The 9,491-nt window shown below is 35.8% G+C and overlaps 1 protein-coding gene across 2 annotated transcripts in view; it reads left to right on the top strand.

The window, feature by feature from the left end:
• Positions 1–9,491, top strand: part of FBXL17 (F-box and leucine rich repeat protein 17) — a 480,781-nt gene that overhangs the window by 425,972 nt on the left and 45,318 nt on the right. The gene's annotated exons all lie outside the window — the stretch shown is intronic.

Genomic DNA, 9,491 nt, shown 5'->3' with positions numbered 1-9,491 from the left:
TATATATATATATATATATATATATATATATATATATATACATTCTTTTTTATATTCTTTTCCATTATGGTTTATCTCAGAATATTGAATATAGTTCCTTGTGCTATACAGTAGGACCTTGCTGTTTATCCATTCTATATATAATAGTTTGCATCTTCTAACACCAACCTCCCAATTCACCTCCCCACTCCCTCCCCCTTGGCAATCACAAGTCTGTTCTCTTTGTCTGTGAGTCTGTTTCTGTTTCGTAGATAGGTTCATTTGTGTCATATTTTAGATTCCACATATTAGTGATATCATATGATATTTGTCTTCCTCTTTTTGACTTACTTCACTTAGTATAATAATCTCTAAGTCCATCCATGTTGCTGCAAATGGCATTATTTCATTCTTTTTTATGGCTGAGTAGTATTCCATTGAATATATATACCACATCTTCTTTATCCATTCATCTGTCAATGGACATTTATGTTGTTTTCATGTCTTGGCTATTGCGAATAGTGCTACTATGAACATAAGGGTGCATGTATCTTTTTGAATTATAGTTTTGTCTGGATATGTGCCCAGGAGTGGATTGATGGATCATATGGTAATTCTATTTTTAGTTTTTTGAGAAACCTTTATACTGTTTTCCATAGTGGCTGCACCAGCTTATATTCCCACCAACAGTGTAGGAGGTTTCCCTTTTCTCCACACCCTCTCTAGCATTTGTTATTTATAGACTATTTAATTATGGCCATTCTGACTGGTGTGAGGTGATACCTCATTGTAGTTTTGATTTGCATTTCTCTAGTAATTAGTGATGTCGAGCATCTTTTCATGTGCCTGTTGGCCATGTGTATTTCTTCTTTGGAGGAATGTCTATTTAGATCTTCCACCCATTTTTTGTTTGGGTTGTTTGTTTTTTTGTTGTTGAGTTGTATGAGCTGTTTGTATATCTTGGAAATTAAGCCCTTGTCAGTTGCATCATTTGCAAATATTTTCTCCCATTCTGTAGATTGTCTTTTTGTTTTGTTTATAGTTTTCTTTGCTGTGCAAAAGCTTGTAAGTTTGATTAGATCCCATTTGTTTATTTTTGTTTTTATTTCTATTGCCTTGAGGGACTGTCCTAAGAAAACACTGGTACGATTTATGTCAGAGAATGTTGCCTATGTAAACCACTTACAGTCTTATGATAGCTATTTCCCACCCTGGTTAAGCCACGGAAACTCCCTCAGAAATGGTCCCCAGTGCCCACCTAGACATCAAACCTGAAGTCTTCCCCAAGTCCTTATATTACACCTCTTTACAACATTTGATTCGTTGGCTAAATATGGAAATAAGTGGCAAACCTAAAATCTGAACCTAAGTCTTTTGGGCACCAAATTGTGAACTTTTTTTTAATATTATATTTTAGTTGTACTAATTATATATGAATACTTTGTCCTTTAAAAAAACATGTATAATGTTACAAATAAATCTGAAATTCCTTTTAGCTACTGCTCCCCTTCGCTAATGGAAAACACTGTGACAGGTGTACTTCCTGCAGACTATTTTTATACATATCCATATGTATGTACCCTTACAATATTAACAATATCCTTTTGAGATTTGCCTATGTTGATGTATATATATCTAGCTCATTCTTTTAACCACTTTGTGCATTTCATGAAATGAACATGCCATGTCATATTCATCTATTCCCCTGTTGATCAACATTAAGCTCTTTTTCATTTTTCACTATTACAAGTTCCTCGGTGGACCTCCTTGTGTGCAACAAAGCAATATATTTTGGTGGTTAAATCCCAGCTCTTGAGTTACTAGCTGTGGGACCTTGGATAAGTTACCTAAACAATCTGAACTTCATTCTCCTCATCATAGAGTTGTTATAAGCATTAGATGAGGTAATATATATCAGGTGCTGAGTTACAGGCTCAGAACATAGTAAGTGCTCTATAAAGTGAGCATTTATGATACAGCATAAATGTCTGGATCCTGAGTTACTCTCATTTTTAGTTTAATTGGTATTTCTGAATTGCCCTCCAAAGTGGCCACACAGATTTATAATTCCCTCAGCAGTGTAAGAGTGCTCATTTTCCTAATTCTTCCTAATACCTTGTATTAGCAAACCTTTTTATTTGCTCTTCTGTCCAATAAGAAAATCCTTTCAGTGACATTTTAATTTGCATTTTCTCAATTAGTAGTGAAGATGAATATTTTTACGTATTTATTAGCCAGTTTGATTTCTTTTCTAAATTATTTGTAGCCATTGTTCGTTTTTCTATTTTTATAGACTTTTGTCAAATTTTTAAAAATATATTCTTGATACTAATTCTTTGTTACATGCTGCAAATATTTTCTCTCAATCTGCCACTTATTTACCCTAGCTTAAAATATCTTTGTCTTTAAGAGATTGAATTTTATGGGGCCACATTTATCAGTCTGTTCTTTGATGTGCTTTAGGCCTTGAGACTTGAGATTTGAATCCCAGCTCTGCCACTTACTGACCCTGAGATCTTAGATAACTTACATAACCTCTCAATGCCTTCATTTCTTCAGCTATAAAATGAGGATAGTAATAATACCTGCCTCATAGGTTGTTGTGAGGTGGATGAGTTAATACATGCAAAGTGTCAGGCACAGAATGAGCACCATTTTCTACTATTTTTTTGTTTTCTAATATTAAGTAATCCCTCCTCAACTGAAAGTCAAAAAGATATTCTTCTATAGTATTGTAATTATTTTAATTTTATTTTCTTTAGTTCAGGTCTCTAATTGACCTGGAATTTTTTTTTTTTTTACATGTAAGGTTGGGATCTACACATTTTTGTGTAATGATCATAAGTTTTCTCTGAATCATTTATCGATGTCTTTCCCCCTCTGATTTGATATGGCACTTCTCTCATAGACAGAAGTTCCATATATTTATGGGCCTGTTTCTGGAATCTCTTCTATCTGTTGTCTATTCTGTCACCAATACTATACTGTTTTAGTTACTGTAACTTTATATTTTGACAGGAAATCTAGTAGATTGATTCCCCCTTAATTCTTTTTCAAAATTGCCTTTTCTCATTCTTACACAGTATTCTTTCATACTAATTATACAATCAATTTCTTAAATTCTATTTAAAAACAATATTGGTTTTTGGAGGGATTGCACTGAATGTATAGGTTTTTCTGAAGAGAGGATGTATTTCATAGCATTAAATTGTCCCATCTATAAATTAGGTACAGCTCTCCATTTCTGTCTTCTTCTATGCCCTTTAATAAAGTTTTATGATTTTCTTCACAAAGCTATTTCATGTTTTGTTAGTTATATTCCTATATAATGTTATTTGTGTGTGTGTTACTGTTGTCAGTAGGATCTTTTTTCTCTTTTAAATTCTAACTGATTGGAGTTCAGGTTTTTGAGAACGAGCCACCCATTCTTGCTTGGCCCTGCAATAACCTTCCTCTGCTCAACCTCAAAAAAAAAAAAAAAATCTAACTGGTTGTTGTTACTATATTGAAATGCAGTTGGTTTTATGAATCTTGTAACTGTCCAACTTACTAAACTTTCTTAGTATTTTTAATAGTTTGTCAGTTTGAATCTCTTGCATTTTTTAGGTAAGTAATAGTATCTTTTGAAAATCCTGATCATTTTGTCTCCTTCCAGTTTTTAGGTTTCACATTTCTTCTTTTTATTTTATTGCCATTATCTAGGACCATAAATACCCTGGGTGCTAGGAATGTCGGAGAATCTCTGGCTTGTTCCTGGCTTTAATGGACACTTACATTATTGCACCTTCCAGTCTGATGTTTGCTGTGAGTTTTAGATGAACACTCTTTGGTGGGACTCTCTCTACTACACCATGCTGTTTCTCATTTTGCACTTTTGCTTTAAAAATTTTGTCAGCCTTCTTCATCTGTAAAGCAGAAGTCCTAATATATTTACTTGTAATTTGTCACTGATTAAGTTTTGAAGAATGAAAGAATTTTAATTTACTTCATTGCCTTCTTTGTTAGTTTTCAGAAAAGTCAGGCCCAATTCCATTATTTCTTTCCTTCCTTTAATGGTTCTTTTCTTGACTTCTTTGAATAGTTTGTCCCCTATTTCCCCCTGGCCAGGCTTTTACCCACCCTGGAACATCTTTCCCCATAACCCCCATCCCATACTGTGAGCAAATGACATTGGAGATTCTGCACTGCATTTATTTGAGTGGTTTATGGTGAGGTTACTTTAGTTCAGCGTAGCTCTCCAAGAAGAATTTAGTGACCCTACTTTTCTAAAGAAGCAGATTCTTAGAATGCAACCAATATATATCCTATATATTAAGCCATTTAGCTTCAATTATAGTAAGGTAAATATAAACATATTTGTTAACCTTCCTCAAGATTGAATTTTATCCCTGAAATGTTTAAACCTACTTGAAGCAGAAGATAGCTCAGGTCTGGTCCCAGTGCCTGAAGCATGAGTTTTACTGATTCTGAGCAAGATTCTTTAGGGAAAGTTAACCTTACTGTTGGTTAACTGTAACAGCCTCCCCCATCTTTGGATGCAGCCCTCCCACTTATCTCTTGTTTTTGCATTCAAGATTTATATTGTGGGCTTCCCTGGTGGCACAGTGGTTGAGAGTCCGCCTGCCGATGCAGGGGACACTGGTTTGTGCCCCAGTCCTGGAAGATCCCACATGCCGCGGAGCGGCTGTGCCCGTGAGCCATGGCCGCTGAGCCTGCGCGTCCGGAGCCTGTGCTCCGCAACGGGAGAGGCCACAAGAGTGAGAGGCCCGCGTACCGCAAAAAAAAAAAAAAAAAAAAAAAGATTTATATTGTATTTAAAGTCTCAGAATTCATTGGGCAAGGATTTGAAGGAGATTGCTGCCATTTGTATTATGTTTTCTTGAGAAATCCCTGAGGCAAAGAGGCCTCAATTAGTGGGGAAAGTAAGATTTTGCTACTTAAGTTTATGATGCAGGATAGGCTGGAGAAATGTTGTAGTTCAGGGGAAAATGTTTCAAAGACCTGCGGAACTAATAGCTATTCTTTGTATTTCCATCATTCCATTGTCGTTTAAGGATTTTGAAGACGATTTCATTCAACCACCTTCCTAAAGTTCCATGTGCTCATTAGGCAAGGCAGCTAATTATGGTTTGAAGCTCTGTTAGTCTAAAGAATATGTAAGTTATGTGTAGCCACTGAGCAATAAACATTGTTCACATACAGTAGGTATCATTATTTGAAACTAATTTGACAGACTTGAGACACTATGCACAAATTGTGGTTCTTTCCATGGAAACTTGGTGCAATTGTTCTTTCTAAGTACTCAGGATCCACTTAAAGGAGTTAATAATGAGTCTTCAAAATGGTTTGACTGGAAACATTCCCTTCACTGTATTTTTACTCAGTCTGCATTGATTCACAGTGTAGAATTCTGTTTAATTTTGTTCATTTATTCCCCCGGAATCTCAGTATAAGTTGTTCTAAATATCTATTTATGTTCATTTAAGTATACAAGTGAGATCATCACAGGTTTGGTTAGTCATAATTAACATGGGGCAGAATCTATCACTGTGGCCACTTGTTGTGCTGCAGTCAGCAAAAGTGTGTGTTGGCACAGCAGAAAGAGCCATTTCAGCAGGAGATCACTATCCCAGATCCATAAGTATAAGGCTGTTGGGACCTTTCAATACAGTTCAACTTTCCAAACTAGCATTTCAGACCCTTGTAGGAAAAGCCCAATCTTCATTTACGACCTTAATATCCACTGTTTCTTTTCGTAGATTCATATGCTCACTGATGTGCTTGTTGAACCCCATCCTACCATGTACATTCCCACCTCAGAGCCTTTGCTTCCCCTACGCACTTTCTAGAATACCCTCTCATCACTTATCAGCCCATTTACGCTTCATGATCCAGCTCACAGCCCACTTCTATGGAGTCTTTTTTGATGATTCCAGGACACAGGGATTCTCCCTTTCTTTGAACTCATGGCTCTTTATAGGGAATTAATTGTTTACAGATTTTTGGTCACAGTTTTCAGTTTTGTATATATGGTTTTCTTGAATGGGCCCAAGGTTCCTTTAAATTTGAATATATGGACATTTTTAGCTTTAAAATCATGTATTTTTTATCTGTCTTCCATCTAACCTGTTCTTTCATTTTCCAGTGCCTAAGAACTATGCCTGGAACCTAGTAGATACTTATAATCATTTGTTGGATGAATGAATGGATTTTTCTGTATACAGAAGACAGTATTTTGAATATTGGTGAAATTAGCAAATAAATCTACCATGACTAAATAAGCAAAATACATGAGAAGTAGTTCTTACCCTAATAAGTACAGGAGATACCAAGTAGAGTCCTGTCGGTTATTTGTTTGCTTGGTTGATTTTTTGTTTGTTGTGCTTTGTTTTGGAGAGAAAATAGTTTGCAGCTATTCTGATTTGGCACTGTGCTGAGATTACAGTGTTTGTACGTATTGTGGCTATTGCATGTGAAACTGTTCAGTAGTGATGCCCAAAGGATGTCTATAAAGTAATGTGACTGACCTTTAATCAACATACTAGAACTTTCCTATTTAGGTCACTGTTATCTCCTTCAAATTAGTCATCTTTTGAGACTCTTCCTTATTCATTACACTGTAGTCATACTTCATAGATCTTTACAAGGTAAATGTGTGAAGTGTAAATGTATGATATGGTCAAGGAGAGGTAGAGGACGACAGGGTAGGAAGGTGCAAATTAGCTATTAATATTTTCCTCTATCAAGGAATTACCATATATGTCATGGGAGTTTTATCTATTTTATGAAGGTATTAATTGTGATTCAAAAGTTGACTGTATTTCCAAGTCTGACTGGGAAATGTCTGCTCTTGTAATCTAGTATCACATTACTTTCCATGCAGAATGGAAACTAGAGATATGCCTAATTAAAGGAAAATTAAGTTTAATGTAACAGTAGTATTATAAGTGACCCCAAAATTGCATAATGTTTATGACTGAGTAGTTTCTTTGTCTTGTTCAGACTGTTTAAATGAAAGTCCTTAGTTGCTTTTGAATCTCTTTGGTTACTTCAGTTTACTCTTTATAACAATTCACGTTTATTAGTCATGTTCCTAGATATGTTCTCCCCACCGGAATCCTGTTGCCTTCTTTTCTTTATGAGTTGTTTCTAATTATCCAGTGGTAGGAGGGGCAATGTTGGAGTCTGGTACAACCAACAGATCTGGGCTCGAGTCCTGTCCCTACCTCTTATTAGCTGTGGTCCTTATGTCATACAACCTCATCTGAAATGTAGCCTCCTCATTTATATGACACAAATAGCATTTACATCACAAGAAGGGGATGAGGATTAATTGAGTAAATGTATATAAAAGAACATAACACCATGTTATCAGATAATACATATTCATAAACTGTCACTCTTTTTTTTAAAATTGTTACTTTTACTTATTTATTTATTTCTGGCTGTGTTGGGTCTTTGTTGCTGCACGTGGGCTTTCTCTAGTTGCGGCAAGCAGGGGCTACTCTTCATTAAGGTGCGCGGGCTTCTCATTGCGGTGGCTTCTGTTGTTGCGGAGCACGGGCTCTAGGCGTGTGGGCTTCAGTAGTTGTGGCTCACGGGCTCTAGAGCACAGGCTCAGTAGCTACGGCACATGGGCTTAGTTGCTCCACGGCATGTGGGATCTTCCCGGATCAGGGCTCGAACCCGTGTCCCCTACATTGGCAGGTGGATTCCTAACCACTGCGCCACCAGGGAAGTCCCCTGTCGCTCCTTTTGTTGTTGTTATGTTATTCATAGTCTCTTTGATGGCTGCTATGTTGCTTCATCTCTTTTTTAAATTAATTTTTATTGGAGTATAGTTGATTTGCAATGTCATGTTAGTTTCTGCTGTACAGCAAAGCGAATCAGTTATACATATACATATATCCATTCTTTTTTAGATTCTTTTCCCATATAGGTCATTACAGAGTATGCTTTATCTTTTATTTTACCTTTATTTAAAGTAGTTTTTACCCATTATGCTTTAGTATATGAAACCTTAAAGTACTAAATTCCAGATGTACATGCTAGATATAACATACCTTGAATGCCTGTGATGTTTAAGGAACATGCTTTCAAAAAATATGTATTAGTAGAAATTATTCTCACTATTTGACTAGCCTGTCATCTAGCTTCCAAGAAAAGGTCAAAATGTACAGTTGGATCTAGGGAATTTAAGCAGATTTGCTGAACTCCCCAAGAAAAAAAGTCTGCTCCAGGCATGCAGTCTACCTCTTTTCCTTTTCAGTTCATTTGGGCCTAATATTAGATTGGTTCCCAACATGGTCATGTCCTTATATTCCTGCTTAGTTGAACTGCAGTTGCATATATCATTCTCAAGAAATGTTGCCCAAAGACACAAAGGTAGACCCACAGATTAGCACTGGAGACCACAGCTGCCTAAGGCAGGTGAGGCCCCAAGAAAATATAAAACATATAGGATGTATTAAAAGGCAAGTCTCCACTCAAATAGTATGATTTGAAATTTTACTATGAGAATCATTCCAGATGGACAAAGGCCTGAAAATAATCTTTTAGTGTTGGTAAGTTATAGCTTCAGCTATATATCCAAAGACAGGAGATGTATGTATATGTGTACATCTGTTGCATGTATGTACCTATGTGGTGTGGTGTGTGTATCTGATGCATGTATATATGTACATCACATATGTTGTGATTGTATGTTCAGATTTACCTGTAACTGGCTGTATTTAACTACAAATATCTGCAATTGTATGTATTTGATGTATTTCAAGGTCTCATTTTCACAGTAGATACTAAGTACTAAGTGTACATTATTCCACAAATAGTAAGCAAATATTAAGTTAGAAGTCTGAAGAGGTATTCCACATACCTTGTTTTAAGGGTATACTTGCTCATTAATCAAAAGTAGATTATGTTAGAAATCAGAGCAAAAGGAATTGATCACAATAATATCAGATAAAATCTTGAGTTTGAGATAAGCTGCTTTTAGATATATTTTGTAAACAGAGAATGTTTAAGAAGACACAGAATAGACAGTTTTATATTTATGAAAGAGAGATTGGTATTGTGTTAATGATTATTTAGTTAAAAGCTATTTTTGCACTATTAGTTGCTACACCTGAATTAACATTTTTCATCTACTCTAAACTTTTTAAACTAGAGCAATAACTTTTAAATCACTATTTAAAGAATTATTACCCTTTTATAATTAAGTCTTATGAAGAGCCACAATATATTTAGCAAAACACAGTTGAACTGCCCTCTTTGAGCTGGAAGCAGGAAACCAGGAATCCAGCTTACTTGGATTTTCCTTCCCTCTTCCCTCTGCTTTCTCTTTCACTTTTCTCTTCCTTTTGCCCCATCCCTGGAATTGAGGAAGTACCTGGGGGTACTTCAGCAGAATTCAGGGTTCTTTAGCAATCTGCTGGAAAGTTACTCCTGGATTAAAAAGTCTAAATAGCAATTCAGAATAATCCCATACTGATAATACGCGAGCGTGACCCCAG

Source organism: Delphinapterus leucas, chromosome 3, assembly GCF_059928025.1.
Source record: "Delphinapterus leucas isolate spDelLeu-1000000601 "Yukka" chromosome 3, BTC_Dleu_Yukka2, whole genome shotgun sequence".
Lineage (NCBI taxonomy): Eukaryota > Metazoa > Chordata > Mammalia > Artiodactyla > Monodontidae > Delphinapterus > Delphinapterus leucas.
This window is presented reverse-complemented; position numbering and strand designations above follow the sequence as displayed.